The 20674-nt window shown below is 39.4% G+C and overlaps 1 protein-coding gene and 1 long non-coding RNA gene across 4 annotated transcripts in view; one reads left to right on the top strand and one right to left on the bottom strand.

Moving 5' to 3' along the window:
* LOC142106758 (FXYD domain-containing ion transport regulator 6-like) overlaps positions 1-20674 on the bottom strand; it is a 99906-nt gene that overhangs the window by 32121 nt on the left and 47111 nt on the right. The window lies entirely within an intron of this gene.
* Positions 1995-20674, top strand: part of LOC142106760 (uncharacterized) — a 48642-nt gene continuing 29962 nt past the window's right edge. For both annotated transcript variants that reach the window (XR_012679780.1, XR_012679779.1), the window contains exon 1: positions 1995-2218. This is a non-coding gene — a long non-coding RNA (uncharacterized LOC142106760). The remainder of the gene's footprint in view (positions 2219-20674) is intronic.

Here is a 20674-nt window from a genome sequence, read left to right as displayed (position 1 = left end):
AGTTGACCTCATGTATTATTAAACTTGGTACATTTGGATTTACATATTTCCTGTATATGTCTAGTAATTGTAATAACTCATTAGGGTATACAAATGTGGAATAACATTGTTATTTTCAATATATAGCACTGGAAAGAGGGACTCAGTGTGGACAGATACAATCTTGCGGTAACTGCATGCATATACAATTCAGAAGATTTTTTGGATACAAAATGACAATAAAATATAACTTACTATAAACAACTAATCACACCACCAAACTCACAATTACAAACTATAAACTTCAGACCCATGGAAATCAGGACATTTAGGGCAGATTTGTCAAAGGGTGAAGAGCCCTATTGCTAATGGTGATCACATTCCTCTGCTGGTGATCCCCCTGCCGGTGATAAGATTCTAGTTTCACATGGGGAAGATTTTTCAACAAGTTTTGCAGCTATACTTGTTTGTGTGGCTGACAATTTAGAATTGCAAGCTCCAATGGGAAAGGGACCAATATAAATGATTAAATATTCTCTGCACATCGCTGTGCAATATGGTGGTGCTCTATAAAAACACTATAATAAAAGTTCAGGTCAATCAGAGTGCTGGGAGTTAAATCACAAATGTGCACTGGTGTTGCGAGCGGTGGCTCGCCTCCACCCGCTCTCACCGGTGTCCTGGCTGTCATGACAACAGCCGGGACGTCACTTCCAGGAGCACCATCCTGGGCCATTGCCAGGGCAACAGTCAGGACGCTTTCCCAGTCAGCGCCGTGTCCCTGCATCTGTGGCAGCCGGGCACGTGCGTATTTAGGGGGGCTAATTATTATGACATTAAGCCCCAACTCCTGATTGTCCAGTTCTTCTATTTAAGGCAGAGAGGGCTTAAGTCTTCCTGCCGGTTATAGCGTCCTGTGCCCTGCATATGTTGCTGGCCTGCACTGTGACTATCCTTGTTATTCCTGTGGATACTCTGCTAAACTTCTGTTGGACCTCTATTGTGAACCTTTGTCTGTTTCTGGACTTTGCTTGTGTTTCTGATTGCCCTGCCCTTTGGCTTGTACCTTGGAACTCCCTGCTCGCTGCCAGCGCTGTTCCTTTGACCTGTTTCTGACCTCTCTGCCTGCTACGGACCCCTGACCTCGGCCTGCCTCTGGCTATCCGCTCCTGTCTTGGCTACCGCCTCCTATTTACCAGCTGTGATATTGCATATAAGCTTCCACTACGGAAGAGCTTAAGACCTGGGGGTATCCAAGTACCTGTGAGCACATAAACCTCTACAGGAAAGGTGGCTGTTATAGATGAAGACCTCTGTCTCCTGTCCTGCAAGTTTATATCAATAGCCGCGAGCCATAACAACTGGTGAATGATATAAGGTCCATATTATAGACCTGATCTCATGGGTAGTTACACATTTGGAAGCTCAAAATCATTGGCTTTCCTCCCCAGCTCTACTATCTATGCTACATGTGGCTGCTCTGATTAGCCTGAACAACCGCACTGGTTTGCTTGGTGTGGCCAGGGTAAAGGAGGGAAGGTAAAGTGGTGTTCTGGTTGGCAGAGTGACAGATGAAACATAATATTTATTTAATAAAAAACTCAAAATGGGTCCTCTCCACCTTCATAGATCCGATTCAGGTGCATTGCCTGCGCTGTAGGTAATCCTTACCCTGATATTGTTAAAATTTACAATAGATAGTATATTACCACCTATTTAATTATTGTGGGTAAGGAGACAATCAGTATAATGTCACTAAAATCTTAAATGATGAGGGACTTTGATATAAATTTATTATCTGTTTTATTCCTCTTGCTGCACTAGCACAGGGTTGTGAAAAAGTTAAAACTGAAATGACATCACAGCAAACATTAACATTGGACCTGGATGTGGTTAATCTTTTAATGTGATATTTTAGTGCAACTATACCAAATAGAACCCATATCCAGATTGATTTGGAAATACACATAGTAAACAGTACAGAGCATTTTACTCTCAGATCAGACATGGATGCCTATAAGCCTTGCCTGACTGTATCACTGCTGCATCCTGCAGATAGTAATGCAGATAGAACTGCATGCTACTAGTTGTAGGACAAGGTGCAGGAAGGAGGCGTGCTCTTATCTTATCCCTGACTCAGGACATCACTGATGTGATACAGACAGCTAGGGCATGGGAAGAAGTGGAACACAGCAGCAGAGATGCAGGTGGAGAGACTTTGCAAGGATTTATTTCACAGGTCAGTGATAGACAAATACCACTCCATACAGATATATATTGTCCATCTCAATGTCAGCTTAAGTCCTCTCCCAACACCATTCTGCAAACCTTGCTTTCTGACATATTTCACTCTGTCTCCTCCAATCTGTCATCAACAGTATCCTTCCTAAATTTAACCTTCACACTAATTTTGTGTCCTCTGCCTCATTTCTCATTTCTCTCTTGATAATGCCTCTGAATATAGCTCTCTGTCTGCTTATATCTCTGTGTGCCTATGTCCCTCTGTGCATGTAGAAGGGTCATATAGAAATTACAGTTCTTACATTTTCTTAAATGGAATATCTTGAAGCTATTATTTATTTAGATATATTTGTTGTTTCCTGGAGGTACATAAACTTCCTTCAGCCATGCAGCATATTGCTACGCATACACTGCGCCATACAAATTTGTTCCGTGTATAAACATAACCTTTAGTTATATACAGAAATGCACAGTTAGGTGTATTATGTAACAGAGACAGACACACACTTACATGTTGCATAAAAGCATACAAATAGTGTTATGAATTGGCTGTTGTAAATTTGTTGAATGCTCACAATGTGTACAGTCCTTATAAAAAATTTTACTTGCATTTTATTTACAGTAATTATTAATTATACAGCCACTTGTTTGTATACAAAGATGTGTGTGTATATATATATATATATATATATATATATATATATATATATATATATATATATATATATATACATATACACACACATGTATATATATATATAGCGCCACACAATAAAAGCTTGCCCCATACTCATCCTTTTTGAGATGATATTACTAATACAGTACAGGCAGGGTCGGATCTCAAATTTTTCTTAATGGGGGGGAGGGAGGCGACTTAGCTAAGTATTGCCCTCCACTGATCTCTGATTGGTGGATAGTTCCATTCATTGACCAATCAAAGTGTGGAGACCTCTCACTACTCTGATACTACCCAGTAGCTGTGTGGCCACACACTGCATGGTTGCGCTTAGTGGCCTCAATTGTGTTTAAAACACAATCGGAGAGGCCGGGCAGGATCCTCTACCTGCCTCTCAGCTACCAGGTACATGTGTACTACACAGTAGTGTGTGCTTGCAGGCCACTTCTTCCCTCCTTCATTTGTAGCTTTCCCTTTCCTCCTGTTTCTTCCAATCCCTCCCCTATGGCTTCTTACTTTATTCTTCTCTTCTCCTTCTGTTCCTCTTTGTTTGGGGCACCTCCTGTGTGTGTAGGGAAGACAATTAATGTAATGTAGGCTTGATAGAGGCTACTAATGTAATGTGAGGTCAATTCATAGAAATTGGTGAGAATAATTAATGTAATTTGAGGGCTATTCATCTAATGTATCAGCACATAGGAGCTATTTAATTTGTGGTCTTTTTAGTAATTGTGGTAGCTGTTAATGTCATGTGATTGTTGATGGGGACTATTGATGTATTGTAAGTGCCTATTTATTAAATATGGCTGCAATTGAGTAAATGTTTACTGCTGTTTGGGGGGGAGAGGCCCCAGAATTCCAGGATCCAGCCAAGCAGCAGCAGAGCTTGAGACACTAATAGAGGCAAATTGTCACAGCTACAAGAACAGGAAGGAAAGAGCAACACAGTCTGTCAACCGTCCTTATTCTGGCGGGACACTCCCAATTTTGAAACAGTTGAGAGGTATGTCCTGATTTACACTGCTCTCCCAATCCGCCCCGGCCAGCAGTTCTTCCTCTAATGCAGTGTCCAGTGGAGGAAGGGTCAGACTGCTGGCCTACATGCTGCTGGTCCAGAGTACTCTGGACATCTTCATCCAGGCTTGCAATTAATCCCAGTAATTACGGACACATGTAAATTATACTAATTCTGTGGCTAATTTAAACCAAGTAATTCCAATCAGTCAACAATTCTGTACAATATATATGTATCAAGTGTTAAATAGATGAGTTGGCAACGCTGCCAGCAGCCAGATAGACTGCAGTAGCTACATCATAAATATTGGCAGTGAGTATATATATACTGTAAATTCTGCAGATTTGATACTAGTGCCCTACATATCATGTGCAGTGTTTGTTATTTCTTTCAGTCACTTCTCTAAGGCCTTATCTTTAAACATTGACTGCAAACATTTGTAATTATTTTCTCACACTCTCACATGTTTTTTCAAAGGCCTGAGCACAGTGACTGCCTTTTCCACTGGTCGCTAATCACACATTTACCTGTATTATCAACTACAACTAGACACCAGGGGTCATTTAGAGCCAGAAAACACAGATTGGTGGGTCACCTTTTACACTGATGTGCTCGTTTTGATCACAGCCTGCCAGGTCATTCATTTCCTCAAATGCTATAGTGCACCAATTGTGCCTTGTATAGAACTGCAATGGGGACAAAGCCTGGTTGAACCACTGCCATATCTCCCAATTTTAGGGCTCCGTCCTGCTGTCCCGTTCAGGGACATGTTTGTCCCGCAGTTGGTAATGTTAGGGGAAGGGAGGTATGTAAAGGACAGTCTAGCACTTTACAGCACTAGGCAAACCTCTGGGGTGTGGCCACACCCCTGTAGAGCCATGGCCATGCCTCCTGCCCCCTGCAGGGGGACAGACATGTTGGAAGGTATGTTATTAAATTGAAAGTTTACTAATGTTTTCCAAAGTACTGAGTAGAATTTGTAGTTTGCAATATAAATATTGTGGTAAATATTTATATAAATAAATGATGATGATGATGATGATGGTACATTAGCTCCTCATTGGAAAAGAGGCCCCACTTGTGTGCTTGGATTGAGTAAATGACACCCCACTGAAGATAGCTGTACCACTTGGCAGCAGTGGGGCACACATGGCTGTTAATGACAGGCTGTGAGCAACTGGGAGGCTTTTCCAGGCTGAAATGCTTAGCATCTAGCCACAGCTTGCATGGAAAACATACATACCACTCCATCCATGTGTTCTGGATGTGATAGACAGAGCATATCACATGAAATCAGGTTGGCACAGTGTCAGCTAGAATCCCACCATTTGTCTACCTCTTTACAAGATCAATCACAGAGCAAAGCATTGAGGCAGTCCAGACTTGCCTTTTGGGTTTTCAAGTTTTCAAATCACCAAATCTATTAAAGGGAAAGTGCCACAGAAGACACTATATTTACAAACCTTTAAACAAATCACCAGACGTGGCAAAGAACAGATCTATTAAAAATGATTTAGTAAAGCACCACTGAAATCACCAAAACTAAACTCGCTAGTTTCTGCCCTTTACCTTAAAACCAGTGAGATGACAAACGGAGCTTTTACCTATTCATTGCAATGGCCCATTCACTTCAATGGGACTTGTATATGTAGCACACACTGGAAACAATATTGAAATGAATGGGAAAAGATCCACTAATATAAAAATAAATAATTTGTAAGTATGCGCCACCCCCCATTCGCAATCAGACTGGTGCCTCTATGAATGGGGGCTGCAATTTTGTGCTGTAAAGTACAAAGTCCCATTGAAAAGAATGGTACAAAATTGATTAAAATCATCACAATTTTCTTGGTTTTGAAAGAAAAACTGTTTGGTAGATTACAGAATTTGCACAATGTATTCAAATTTTTATGGAGATTTTGATCGATTTAAAACTAGTGTAAAAAAAAATTCTTTGTTTCTCTCTTATAGCAGAGCTAAATGTATGCACTGTATGCAAATATAGCTACAGTAATCATAAAGTAGGGAGACCTCCTCCCTTCCAGGGCCCTGAGATCCAGTGGCAGAGAGTACAGTGAAACACTGCAGCAGCAAAAGAGGTTAGCAGAAATAAAACAATATAATGCTCCACCTCTAAAAAATTTCCTCTCCAAGGGGTCAATTTAAGACCCTACGCAAATTTTACACGTTAGCTAACATATTTTATCGCTGCATGGTGGCTGAGTGGTTAGCACTTCTGATACACAGCACTGGGGTCATGAGTTCGATTCCCAACCATGGTCTTATCTGTGGGGAGTTTGTATGCTCTCCCTGTGTTTGTGTGGGTTTCCTCCGGGTGCTCCGGTTTCCTCCCACACTCCAAAGACATACTAGTAGGTCAATTGGCTGCTAACAATTTGACCCTAGTCTCTCTGTCTGTGTGTGTGCATGTTAGGGAATTTAGAGTGTAAGTTCCAAAGGGGTAGGGACTGATGTGAGTGAGTTCTGTGTACAGCGCTGCGGAATTAGTGGTGCTATATAAATAACTGATGATGATGATGATGCTATTCGAAGTGATACGAGATGTAGTAACGGGGCAATTTATTAATTGACTGAAGCCAAGAGAGCTGCTCTGACAAGGAGCTGTCTCTGCGAATGTATTTCCGCATTCAGTCCCCGATTACTCTCTGCACATGTAAAACTTTTCAGAGCTTGTTACATTGGACAAGACCGCAGTTCCCATAGAGGATATGGCCTCTATACTAAAACTGCGGAAACAGCCGTTTTGGCAGGATTTAAGGCAAAATTCAGTAATGTTTCGTAAATAGGCGCCCAACTTTCATCCTTATCAGATTATTAACTACAGTAATGGCCTAGCTCTCACACTGTTTGACTAGAGTTTTAATTTAAAACCAATAATTAGGTGCAGGTGTGGAATTTGTTATCCAGAAACCCGAAAGCTCAGAAAACCAGAAACACAAAAGACACTAAATAGTTAAGGGTTATTTTGTAACGCAGTTTAGCATATTTTAGGAATAGTGACATTTCAGTACATGTATGCATTGCATAGCACCAAAAGATAACACGTGAAAAGTATGGGGTTAGGATAATGTGTCAAGGTGTCCTACACTATAGAAAACACAGTAAGGGGTAGATTCAATTAGCCGCGTAGTTCTTTAGAACAACGCGTATTGTTACCGTTACTATGGTAACGATTGCGCATTATTACCATTACTACGGTAATTTCTCAACTGATTTTTGCTCACAGAGAAATTACCGTATTGAAAGTAATAATGCACGAGCATGTGGTTCTAACGAACAGCGTGGCTGATTGAATCTACCCCTAAATATCTTCAAAAGAGAACAAGGTGAATATAGATTATAGAAAGCAAACTGATCCTAAATAAAAAACGCAATAAAAGCCCTGCCCCAAATGCACCTAATTGTCCACCTTGTGTATAACAAAAAGCCCATAGAATGTCATCATCCCAGTCTTTGGTACTCTCCCATGTGACTTTTGTAGGTTTAGTTGGAAATGTTCATGGTGTTAAAAGTAACATTTTTGTCATACTACCACGTTAGGCAACCCCTAATTTAAATTTTTCAGTTTTTTCCTTCCTAAAATACAGCTTGGTTTAACCTCATTTGTGTCTTTAATTAAACATGAGAAATGTTTCCAATATTTCTAAGGCATGAAATTAAATGGAGAAATACTCTCTGCAGCCCCACTAAGTATATGATACTGACCTAAATGTTCCTTTCCACCCTTTGAATCATATTCAATATTCATGTCACATAAGACTAAAGCTTCGTTTTGCATGTGGCTGCATTATGAGAATCATTCATGCGCTTATCTCAAACGCAAAAAGAAATACTGCAATACCCAGCTCCTCCCATCAGGTGGTGCAAAGTGTTGCCACCGAGACTGCCTACTGAATAAAATCAACCACCTCTGCAATATGGCAAGACACTGGGCATAATCATTTTTCAGTCTCACACCACAGAGTAACCACAGCCATGATTAACTAAAATGTTAGGGATGTTCTGCCTGTCATTGTCAAATACAATAGCTTGATGATGTGGTATAATGATAGGTGTGACATAATTAGGGGTGGACCATGATATCATTAGGGCACGGCCAGGTCCAAGAAGATCAGAAATTATGAGATATATATCAGGGTAATATATAGCAGTTCCCTAAGTTTGCTCTTAGCCTTTATTAGTAAATAACAGAGACATCTTCCTAGGCTCAGTTAAAGGAACACTAATCTCAAAATAATAATTAGCTAAAATTGGTCACACCAGTCGATACCCGCTATGCTGACTTCTGAACCCGTCATTCACACTATTATTATATGGATCTCCGATACCATGTGATGTTTACCAAATGTGGTTTGTATCCTTCACCTTTTTATATCTCTATTCCACTGTTGTTTGGCTTGTATCCTCTAATGACCATGCAAAATAAAAAATTATAACAAAAAAATAATGATGAGCTTCAAGAGGTTGTTGTGGAACAATCCTGCACCCCCATGTATAAAAAATGGAGGGGTCCCGTCAGAACTTCCCTATAACATGAATCGGAGGGCAGACTCTTGGAGCTGTGGGGCTCTGCTGAAATGCTATGGACTGCTTGCAGTGCTCTTCACGGAAAATAAGCATGAAAAGTAGCAAGCTGGCTCTCTTATACTAGTAGTGGGGTTGGGATTTGCACCCCTCCATACCCACAATTTTGTTTTTGAGGTTAGAGTCCCTTTAAATATATGAAGATAATTAAAGGTTCTTGCTACATTATAGCTAATATGATGGGTAGGACTTAGACTAGCCCTGTAGCTGGAGCAAGAGATACATCAGAATAACAAGTAACTTTTATGATGCCCAAATCTTGATTCGGACATGGCTGTACATAAACTACGGGCAAACATCCCTTCCTTGCCCTCTTCCCTCCCTGAGATCATAGGCTTTAGTAAGTGTAGTAAGTGATTCGCTCGAAGACGTAACGGACGTGGCTGCGCTTACCGACGCATGGTCTAGAACTTGGCGTACGCAGAGTGGTTCTACGGGCGATGCACACAAAATTGGCAGATACTTGATGAACCAGGCCCAATGTGTCCCCAAGTTTTTCTTTCATCAGAGAACAAAATCAACTGAAGAAATAAACAAGTTCAACTGAGTGCTTTTAACAGAAGTTGGTGGAATTACTTTCTGTGGGGAGCGGATTTAACTGAGGAGAGGACGTGGATGGTGTACAAAACGTTGTGTGCCTACAGGCTACAGTGATACACAGGAGCTATAAATAACAATCACCCTATTTGGAATTGTTTCAGTCTATTTCCTTACATCATGGAGGCAACATGGATATATTTGGTAATTCTTACTGACAAACATATAATACTTTGTAATACCAAATTTAAATTTAATAAAGATTATCAGAAAGAATTACAAAATAGACATTAACTGACTACATAGCTATTCATCATATTTAGCCGCATTTACAGCCTCGAGTCTATTTGTGTAAATCTTTTCAGCATTGCACATCTGCAAACTGTAGTTGTCATCCATTCTTCTGTGCAATTTTGCTTGTGTTTCATCAGGAAGGATGGGGATCGTTAATGAATATCAATTTTCATATTTTCTAGAGATACTTAGTGGGCTTAAGTTCTAGGCTTTGACTTGACCCTTCAGGGACATTGTTTTGTATTTAACTCCTAAACCACTCCAATGTGGTTTTGCTGAATGCCCTGGGCCAGTGTAATGCTGGTATATAAATCTCCCAAGTCCAATCAAATATTCTTCCAAGATTTGTCTATATCTTGAAAAATCCACTTTGCCCTCTATTTTAACAAGTTTTTCAATCCCTGCAGCTACAAAATTGTTTAAGGTAAAAATAGTGTCCTTTGGATGATGTACCATGTGCCATATTTTCTCAGTTTGTTTGTCATGGACTCATTAGTGACTGAGTGATATTAAAAGTGAAATTTTTATCCTTTAACTGATTGGTGCTTTTCAATAACCTCTTTTGGATTTCCTTTGACTGTTCTTCGATCTGTGTGACAAAGTTCTTGTTTTGAAATGCATTAACTAACTGTGGAACCTATGACAGAGAGAATGTACTTATTCTGACATTGATTGAAATGCTTTGATTGTACACAGGAGGCCTAATCAATTAATTATGTGACCTCTGAAGATGACCGATTGCGCCAGGGTTTATTGAACTGTATCCTAGCAGAAGGGGTGTATATTTATGTAATCAATTATTGTCTGCTTTTTAGTCATAATAATTGAGTACAATCGTTAGAGTTGTTTTTCTGCTTTACAAAATATTTTCTGTTGAATCATTCTGATTCCATAATGTCTGTAAATTTGGCCCTGGTAATATATGTAAGGGGAAGGAAAATTATCTTTAGTTATTACATGGTCTGCTGTACAAGTGCTGGAGACAGACCAACCAATACAGTGCAGTCTTCTATGGTGGTCATGTTCGAAGTACAAAACATCTTGAGTACACATACATATACAGCAGTTTCTGGGGTTCGGTTTGGGTCAGTGACTCATCAATGCTTGCATACTGAGCACAACGTGCGTTTGTTTTAAAACGCACGTAAATCGTCTCTCCATATTCCCAAATTCAACGGATCTGAATATACGTACACTGATAAATTCGGGTGTAGCTCTGCTTTACTCTACTACTCAAGACAATGCAGGATACATCCAATATCTATGGGGAATATACTGTACATTTGCAAAAGAACTAAAATCTATTTAATTTATGTAATCTGTTAATAATATAAGCAGAGATGCTCAGGCTCGGTTCCCAGAGAACCAAACACACCCGAACTTAGCAGATCCGAGTACCGAGCCAAGCCAGCTCGGTGCTTTTGTGCGCCCTCGGAATTGAAACCGAGGCCAAACGTCATCGATACGTCATCGGATCTCGTGAGTTTTGGATTCCATAAGTACCGCCCTCCACGGCGATCCAGCGCCATTTCACAGAGGGACACAGAAGGGGTAGTACAGTTCTTGACAGTCTCTAGTGCAGTTGGGCAGCGTCATAGGTATAAACGAAAAAGGAGAGGTAGCAGTGTTCTTCAAAGTCTTCAGTGACATTCAGGAGAGCTTCATTGCTAATTGTCATTGCTGAAATAGAAATAATAGGTCTGGCAGTCTTGGTCTAAATCTGCAGTCACATTGTACTGTGTTATCAAAATGGATTCACAGCAGTACACAGAAGATCGAAGCTTTATTGAGACAGACACAAATATAGGGAAGGGTGCATAAATTAAGGCAATACATTCAACAAAACTTCAAACAGTGACGGAGGAATAAGTTGGAGGGGGTAAGCAAGGGGGAGATACATGCCCAAGGTGTTATTGAATAAACAGACACATAGGGGTAGAAGGAGAAAAGGGAGACAGAAAATTAATCATCTTCCTCTTACTCAGGACTGTCAATGGTGTTATAGTCTCTTAGTAGGCTGTGGATCAGCCTGCGACATTCCTGGATGGTCATCTTCTCCCTTTTCAAGATGAGGTGATTCCTGGCAAGCCAAATAGCGTCCTTAAAGCAGTTCATAAGGCATCAGGCCTCCTGGATTGCCCCAATGGTGTGGGTCCCAGGAAATAATCCATGAAAGGCAAGTTCTGGGCACACTGTCCTTAAGTTCATGTTCCAAGGCATCCAACAGTGCCGATGCAGTGGGGCAGTCCCAAAAAATACGCTGTGCTGTTTCCCTTCTGGTGATACAGACATATCTGCACAGGTTCCGGGAGTGCATGAATGTCCTGAGAGGCAGACCCCCCTGGATACCCATCCATGCAATGTCTTTGTGTCTATTAGTCAGTCTCTTAGAGGCCACATTCTCCCACACGTGTGTTGTTGCTGCAGCAGGGAGCCCTGGAACAGACTCCATAATGTCTTTAGCTCTGATGAGCTTGTGGACAGTTTTTGGCTTCCACAAGTCTGGTTTAAGTCCCTCCAGATGGTGCTTCCTCACAAAATGTCCAACATCTAGGTAAAACAAAGGTGTAGTCTAGTTGTAAAGGAAGCAGCTGTCCCACTTGTCCCAACCAAGGGTCCTCCAAAGAGGCAGGAGGAAAAAGCAAGACATGGACTTCCCAGAGAACAAATGTTCTTTTCAATAAGAGTTCTGCGGATGCATATCTTGAGATCCGCTTGTACTTGAATCAGAACAATCTACAATCGGAACTGTGCTTAAGTTCCATGCTCGTTTCTTTAAACGCAAGTTGTGTGCAGGTTGCATCCGAAGATGATTCAAGTCCACACTGTGTAAGTGTGCCAGATTGTGAGGTTTATTTATCAAATCCCCTCTGATAGCAAGATTTATTTCTGCGTATAGCAGCAATAGAATTTTTTTTTAGGGCTGTTTATAAAAAAAAAATAATGTCACCTCGCTTCGCTCAGCTGCCTTGGCGACACTGACTGACAGCGGTAAGAGCATTCTCACCATTTGCCAGGCTAGAGCAGGAAGCTTGTCTGCATGTATGAGTAGGGCTTCCAGTTCCAGATTCCATTTTAAAAAAAAGTTTGGAAAAAAAATGTTAAATAGAAAAAATAAAAATAAATAAACTTTATTATAAAAAGGAGAACATGCTTTACCTTAATGATAAAGCATTATTTCCATTGCTTCCCACTTCCCTCCCCACAGCAAACGACATCCTTGGATGGCGTCAATAATCTGAGGACTTGTACTGTTGCTGTCCGTGATCAATAGGTTTACCCATGGAAGCATCGTAGGAGGTCCCTGATAAAGGCTAGCGTCAGAGATAGTGGAGTTGCTTTGAGAAATAGGCAGAAATCCTGAAAAGAAATCCCATATCTGCATGATTTATAGCGTTTGCCATTTTGATAAATAAATCCCAAGTTACACATGAAACAACAAACATATGTACACAGTTTGTCAGGGTATATAGATAGACATGTTGTTACAAGCAGAAGTCACCCTGTTTTTTTTTTCAGCTTTGGTGAAGGGTTGCATGAGGCTGTAAAATGGTCTCACATGTGACATCACATCTTACATCTGTCACCAGCAGTGCAATTCAGATTGCCTGCTTTCATTCCAGTAATTAAAGACTAATTTATATGCCACAATTTTCATTCATGCGTACACAAGATAGAGCACATGCTGATATAACCCCATACTCTTACTCTCCAGAGACTTCCACAGTAGGAAAACACAACCCTTAGGTGCATGTCTGCTTTATTATCTATGTCCCTGTGAGAAGATGTGGTCCTTGCACATCCTGTCTCCATAGCAACATAGGGAGGAGATGCTACTATGGCAACAACAGGAGTGTCACTCAGACAAAACAAACAAGAAATCTCTCCCAGCATCCTCTTTGCTCAGATTAACCCACTGATCTACACTGGAGGGCAATGAAATCTAATCTGTTTTGCAGTGGGGTGTTTCTGCGTCACACAGAGCTGAGTAATGGAGAAAACTGTTGTCCTGCTTTTCCTTGTACAAACCTAGGTCACTGTTAATATGAGTTTGTTCAGCATTCAAAAAATGCTCACATAACTGCACCATGTAGCAAAACAAAGCCATGCATTGAAAACAAATTGTTTAGATATTGTACAGCATCATATTTGTGCCATGCATATGGCTTTTTTTTATCTTCTGTGAGTAAACAACAGCCCATTCTGTCTATAAAGCAGGACAATTTTCTTATAAAGCTTAGCTAGGAAAATACTCTGAAATGTAGAAATCCTGGCCATGCAGTACGGTGCAATGCATAATGTTTTATCGCTGTCTCTACTCTTATGTAGAGCAATGTGTATATTATGGATACTTTTGAAAATATGAATAATATTATTATCCAATCACATTTTGGATTATTTAATTATTTCTTTCAAGACAGTGGGATCATCCCAGGCTGAGGCATTTCAGCTAATTGTGTCTCTTTCATGGTTATTTAACAACCATAACAACAAACTACACTAAGTTACATACAGCATTGGTCTACTTTATTTAGCCTTGCATAATACTGGTCTTATCTATCACATATACGCATTTTAAAAAACATTTCCCTGTAGCTTTGAGCAATGGACATCTGTGTAACACCTGAGGCATGTGAAAGATGTACCACATACACCAAGGCTACTATAGTACTTTAGCAGTTTATCCAAGTCACATCCTTCTAAACGCCATAGGGTACAACATGTCAGTATTGTAACTCCTGGGGTAGACTTATCAAACCTTTTAAAAAAGGAAAAGTAGAGGTGTTGCCCATAGCAACCAGACTCTAGCTATCATTTATCTAGAATATTGTAGAAAATTATAGGTAGAATCTGATTGGTTGCTATGGTCAACACCTCCATGTTCCCTTTTAAGAAGGTTCGATAAATCTACTCTCTTATCTGCGTGTTTTCTCATACTGCATTCCAGAGGAGATGTGTTGTGAGCAAAGCACTCTGACACTCTATAGAGCACCATTTATGCAAATTAAACCCTTTGTAGAATATTTTCTTAAATACTCGCTGGTAACTCTAGATCAGTGGTTCACAGAATGTTATCAGTTACCCACAGTAATAATCAATACACCTGTGTGCCTGACAGAAGATCTGGAAAACATGCCTAGTTGAGGGTTTCTAAGCATAGGGTTAAGAATCACTATTCTAGACTGAACATAGGAAGAGGGTGAGGAGACAGAGAAAATTACAAGCATCTGCTACCAAAAGAAAGGAAATCTGAGTTCCCTCAGGAAGGGGGGGGGGGGGGACTGCCTTCTAGATGCAGTCTACAGAGAAATCCCTCATATCATGGATCAGGCTTAAAAACTCATAACAAAATAAAAAAAAATTCCTTACATAAAACAAATTGTTACAAAGTTGCTAATCTAATCCTGCTGTTATATTGACCAAATAAATGGAGATGAAAAAAAACCCAGGCTAAATTGCAATTTGCCAAGAAGCATGGCAGCAGCAGACTCTATCGTGCGGAAAAGGGAGTCTCAGGATTTAATGTGAGCCAGTCACATGACCCTCACATGACCCAGGGATGTCCTCTCCAGCTAGATAAGCTCTGCTGCTGCCATGTAGACATACATAATATATATGAGGGGCTATGATTAAGCTAATTTTTAGATGTGTTATTCTGCGTATAAGAGTGCTTACCCACTGGTGTTAAGAACAAAATTCCTGTACCTGCAGCCAGGAGGAGTAAAAGGAGACCACTCCATTGACCCTTTTGCATTAATTTGCAGTGAATGGGAGTGCATAGAGCATACTCGCCAACTTTTCCTCGTTGGCTTCAGGGAGATCCTGGGGGAGGTGGGCGTGTGTGGGCGGGGCTTGACAAATTATCTATTGCGGGGGCGAGAACCGGGAGGTTGCCCTGCTCTCCCGGGAGGTCTCCCAAAAATGTGGGAGTCTCCCGGACATTCCTGAGAGTAGGCAACTATGTGTTAAAGAAAAGCAGCTAATGAATCTCTAGAGACTGAAGTGTCTTTTACATTTCTGTCTCCGTTAATGAAGTCATGTTGTCTTACCTGTCAGTCTTTGATTAAATCTTGGTCTCCATGAAAATGGCCACCTCCATAAGCATCAATACATGGACATAGGACACAATTTCTGAACTGTGTCATCATGCCACAGATGGTGAAGCCAACCACGTCTTGTACTGGCTCAGCATCAGGGAGAATGCCAGACTCTTCAGGGAGTGAGGGAGATCACCCCTATTTCAGGGAGTCTCCCTGACATTCAGGGAGAGTTGTCAAGTATGGCATAGAGCAGTAGGTATGTGGTCACTGGAACCAATAGCTTCCAAACCAATATGTGTCTACAAGCATACTAATGTTAAAATAAATCTTAATAAAAGCATTACCAACTAGCATGTAATGCTAGATGGTAATTGGCCTAAGCTGTATTTCTATATGTTCAAAATACAAAAAAATGACATTACTATGCTTAGTGAGTATTGAAGGTTGGGGATATAATGTCCCTGGGTCTTCCTAGACTGGTTTCTCCATATTGTGCTTTCATACACCTGCCTATCTGCCAGGAGGAGATGTTATGACCAGTTAGAAGTTCTTGTAAGCAATGCTAAATATTGGCAATAATAATCTGTAGTTCAGTAATTGTTCTAAGTTTAATGATTTGTACGTGAACAAAATGGGGTAACTTGCAAATCTTCATATAAAACGTAATATGCCTGTGGTTTAGATCTAGGCTTCACTTGATCCAATCAGATGTGGGCTATATCAGTGACCAATGGCAAGAGCCATAATTGCACTAGACATGGCACAGTGATTGTGCATTGCAATGAATCAGTTGTAGCTCTGGGAATGGCGGTATTCACAAACGCCTCTGTCCTCTGATATAACAGATTAAAAAATAATAATAACATTTCGTGAGCCGAAATTAGATTAAATTATAATTTAACCTTATCTTAAATAGTTGTTCATTGCTCCTCTGAAATACATCAAAGATTGTGTACAGCATATGGTTGCAATATACAATAGATATACTGTATATGTGTGGGTGACATTGTGGTTAGTATTGCTTCCTCACGGCCCTTGGGCCATGGATTCCATTCCAACCACTATGTCACTATGTGTGTGGAAATTGTACGTTTTTTCCTATGTTAGCATAAGTTTCATCTGCGGCAGAGATTGATGTAAATGAATAACCATTCACTGCATAATATATTGGCACTATATGATTAAATGTTAATAATAATAAAATTCAATCTCTTTCTTGCACTTACATGTAGGTTTATATATACATGTGTTTTTGGTCATTTCGAGAGCCAAACTTTTTTCTGTCTGTGTATATTGACACCAGGGGGTAAATGTATTAAGCTGCGGATATCGCCGATATTCGGTGGCTTTGCAGGGGAAATTTAAAACGGCAATGTCTTTAAAGGCAAGTTTTGCAAAATCCGCAATTTAATACATTTTCTCCCAGAAATACTAATATTAATGGCTTAAACAGAAATGATAACAAACTGGCTTAGACTTGTCCCACCATTTTTCTTTGCAGTAATAAATTGTGGCGTACTATGCTATACAAAGCTAAAGGCTCATTGCTTTGAGTTGAAAGACAAAACCTTTGTTATCATTTGGACAGTTCACAGAACAGGTCCAACGTCTCTGAGCAAAGAGAAGTGGCTTACTAGACTGAGCATGGTCACAGTAAAAAAGTTGTGGCTGGACAGACTGGGTATGACTTTCTGGGTCAGCCATGGCTGCTTTTGTTCAGATTATTATTTATTCAAAATGATGTGAAGTATGTGGCAATCCTCCTCTTGTGCAAGTAACATTCTTAGCATTCTTTCTCTAAATGCAGAACAGTTTGAACAGCTGTAAACATAGAGATCATTCATTTCTATGGTAAATGGATCTTCAATATACGCTGGCATTTTTTTTACAGATCACCATTAATTCTGCTTTTTTACTACTAATGTCAATGTGTATTTCAATGGTACCTTTAAAGTTCCCTCTTCTTTCAATCACTACAAGACTTCTCCCGTGCTTCTCCCCATTTATGGAATTCCCTACCATGCTCAATCAGACTTTGCCACAGACTTCAAATCTTTAGACGTTCTTTGAAAACCCATCTCTTTTTTAGAGGTGACCTTATCCACCAATAAAATTTTTCAACTAATACACCCTCACAACTGTCCCAATCTCCACTCTAAGCCATACTTGCTCCTCTTTTTTCAGTTGTATCCTCTTCCACTTAGAATGTAAGTTCTCTAATGAGAAGGGACCTTCATACCCTTTGTTTTCATGTCCACATTTATTTTGTCTACCTTGTATGTCCCTCAGACATATACAGAAGTGAAAGTTGCTCAATCAATTTATAGGCTCATAGCCGGTGCTTGAAAGGGTGGGGTTATCCTAAAAGTAACAAACACACAGAAAGATCCCCCAGCACACTGCTATAGCCAGCAAAAGACCTGCCATTTCTACTGTAGATAAAAATGCAAAAGTCTTAGTTGCACACATTTGTCCCTGTTTTCCCTACTGTGCGGCGCTGCGGTGCACTGTGGCTCCTAATGAATCTACATAAATATAATAATAATAATAATAATAATAATAATAATAATAATAATAATAAATCGCTCAGACAGCCCTCACCATATGAACAGAAAGAAACACAACAGAAAGCATCAGTACACAAAGGCGTTATAAAGCCACAGGCACCCAACAATCAAATAACTGAAGACATTTTTTCGAACATGATATCATAGGAAGTTCACAGACTGCATAGTGCATTATAGAGGAAACCTTTTAGGTGGGGTTCTCTATTATGGTTATATTCACCAGCTCAGTGGCTCTATTGTGTACAATGGAACGATTCCACGGTTTTCTCATTAGAGCCAAGGATTCATATTTATTAGCAAAAGCAATGACTCCAATGTCTGTTCTGACTTTATTTAAAAATGATTTGTCAGTAATACATTTGTCCTGATAAGTTTCCTCTAGTGTAAACTCCCATGTTATCTGGAGCCCTCACTGCTAGTGCTGTTCCTTGTTGGTCTATGGATGACACTTAATTTTACTTTGCACACCAGATACTATATGCAAAACATATAGAGATAGTTGAGGTTACAGCTAAATTAAGGTCTACTCATATACCTGTTATGCTAACCATTAGTAAGCCAGTGACCAATATTTGCCATTAATGCACTATCATACACTAATTTTATAGTTTGTCAAATTCCCAACTGAGCAGTCTCTCTCAGACAGGATGGTATTCCCCCCCCCCCCTCCCCAGAAAGTGTGAGATACCTCTGGTATTGATGGATACCTCTAGCTCCATCAATTTTAAAGTGTAGAGTAGGTCACACAGCTGCAGCCTGACAGTCTTGCTGTTACCTGGCTGGGTGACCTGTAGTATGTATCTGTTTTAATAAAATAAACATGCATTAAATAAAAACAATTGGCTGCTTCATCAGTAAGCAAGTGTAACTATCTGTGTCTAGGAACATTATTTCTAGCCTGGAATATAAACAGTAAGGGAACAAACATAACCAGGCTACTAGTACTGGTATAATGGAGTGTAGGCCCTACTGCTGTCCTTTATTTAATCAAGGGATCCTATAAACCAGATTTTAATTACTCTGAATACTGTAGAAAGACATTTTTCTACTGCCAAACTAAAATTCCCTGGAAATTCAAAATGCATAGGTTAGGAGCACAGAAGTGTAACACCTTCAATCTTTTCAAAGTGTTAATATATATATATATATATATATATATATATATATATATATATATATATATATATACACACACACACAAACTTTCATGGCTAATTATACAGTAGGAAACACACATTTGCATATTTCTTTGCATTTTTTTTTTTAGATTTTAGATTCCAGTGGACATACACATTACATTTTACTCACCTCCTTCCTTCCCTAGCTGGATCTGACTAGACGAGGAAGGTTGTTAAAATGCAACATGTAGGTAGTAGCAGTACTTTAAATAACAATTTGAAACCAATCTATGACTAGATCAATGTTGCTAGTTTACTTAAATGCTTTGTGATATTTATGACTGTGCTACATGTAAATATGTGTAAGGAAGTTTCCAAGGTGTCCTCGTATCTTAGTGGAATACAGGAGTCCATTTTTTGTATTGAACTGTCGAGAGGTATAATATGCTTCTCTTATTATAGCGTAATTGATCATTTTTATTGTATAAAAATATTTTTTTCTAAAAAACTGAATTAATTTATTTATTTAGGCATTTCCTAACATTTATTAATTGCAACTTATGAGACATGAGTTTTTTACATAACACTGTGCAAACAACACCCAAGTGCAATAATACATACCAGTGTTGTAGGCATTTCTGTCTATGTTGTACTATACTGATCAAGGCTATGATTTGTGCTGGATTGGAATATATGTTATTTGCACTGTGCTATCAAATATTACCTTTCACATTACTGTATTAAAAAAAATATTTCTTGTGCACACATCGATTTCTTTCAAATGCCTCAAGTGCCATTTTGCCCCAGACAACATGTAAATGTGAACACACTGCAAAATGGTATATTTTTTATCTGCCTGTTACACCCTTTCATGTAAATAAGTGGCAGTTACTATGTCAGAACTAAATACCTAATGCTTGGTCTCTTAAAAACAAAAGAAAATAAGAATCTTCTTTTGTCTTGTGCAATGGATTAATTTTGCAACAAGATTCTGATTCTTTAAAAAGAAGGAAAATGATCACAAAAACCTTCAAGTGGGATTTACTTCTGTGGAACCTCTGTTACATGGTTTTATATTTAGAGTAGGTCTAGGATTTTCTCCTTAGATCATCCACACACAATTTCTGGAGCATCTTCAAGGAGGAGAAAAGGGATTTCTAAGATTGGGGGCACAAGGAGACTGGGTATAAACAGAACCGCTGCCAATCAACCACTAACAATGACAGATCAAAAGAAGATTACAAGAGATAAACCTCTTTATCTAATAAATCGTCAGATCTGTATAATATCATACATGGGAAACCTGTGTGAATGGGTGGAGAACAAAACAGGCACGGACAAAAGGCAGAAAAGGAGAGAGAGACAATAGAGAGATGGACTATTAAACCCACAACACACACATATTCCATTATATGTGCTATAGTAGATATATCTTCTGTTATTTCAACATTTCTGAATTGTTTTTCTATTTCTGCTCTAAACAAATACAGGTAGCACAATGAAAATCTCTAATAAGCTCTTAGTGACTTTTTCACACACTGCTAGCACAGAATCTCTCTCTCTATATATACTATATTTATATCAAACAGCAATGTTCCACA

Source organism: Mixophyes fleayi, chromosome 11, assembly GCF_038048845.1.
Source record: "Mixophyes fleayi isolate aMixFle1 chromosome 11, aMixFle1.hap1, whole genome shotgun sequence".
Classification (NCBI taxonomy): Eukaryota; Metazoa; Chordata; class Amphibia; order Anura; family Limnodynastidae; genus Mixophyes; species Mixophyes fleayi.
This window is presented reverse-complemented; position numbering and strand designations above follow the sequence as displayed.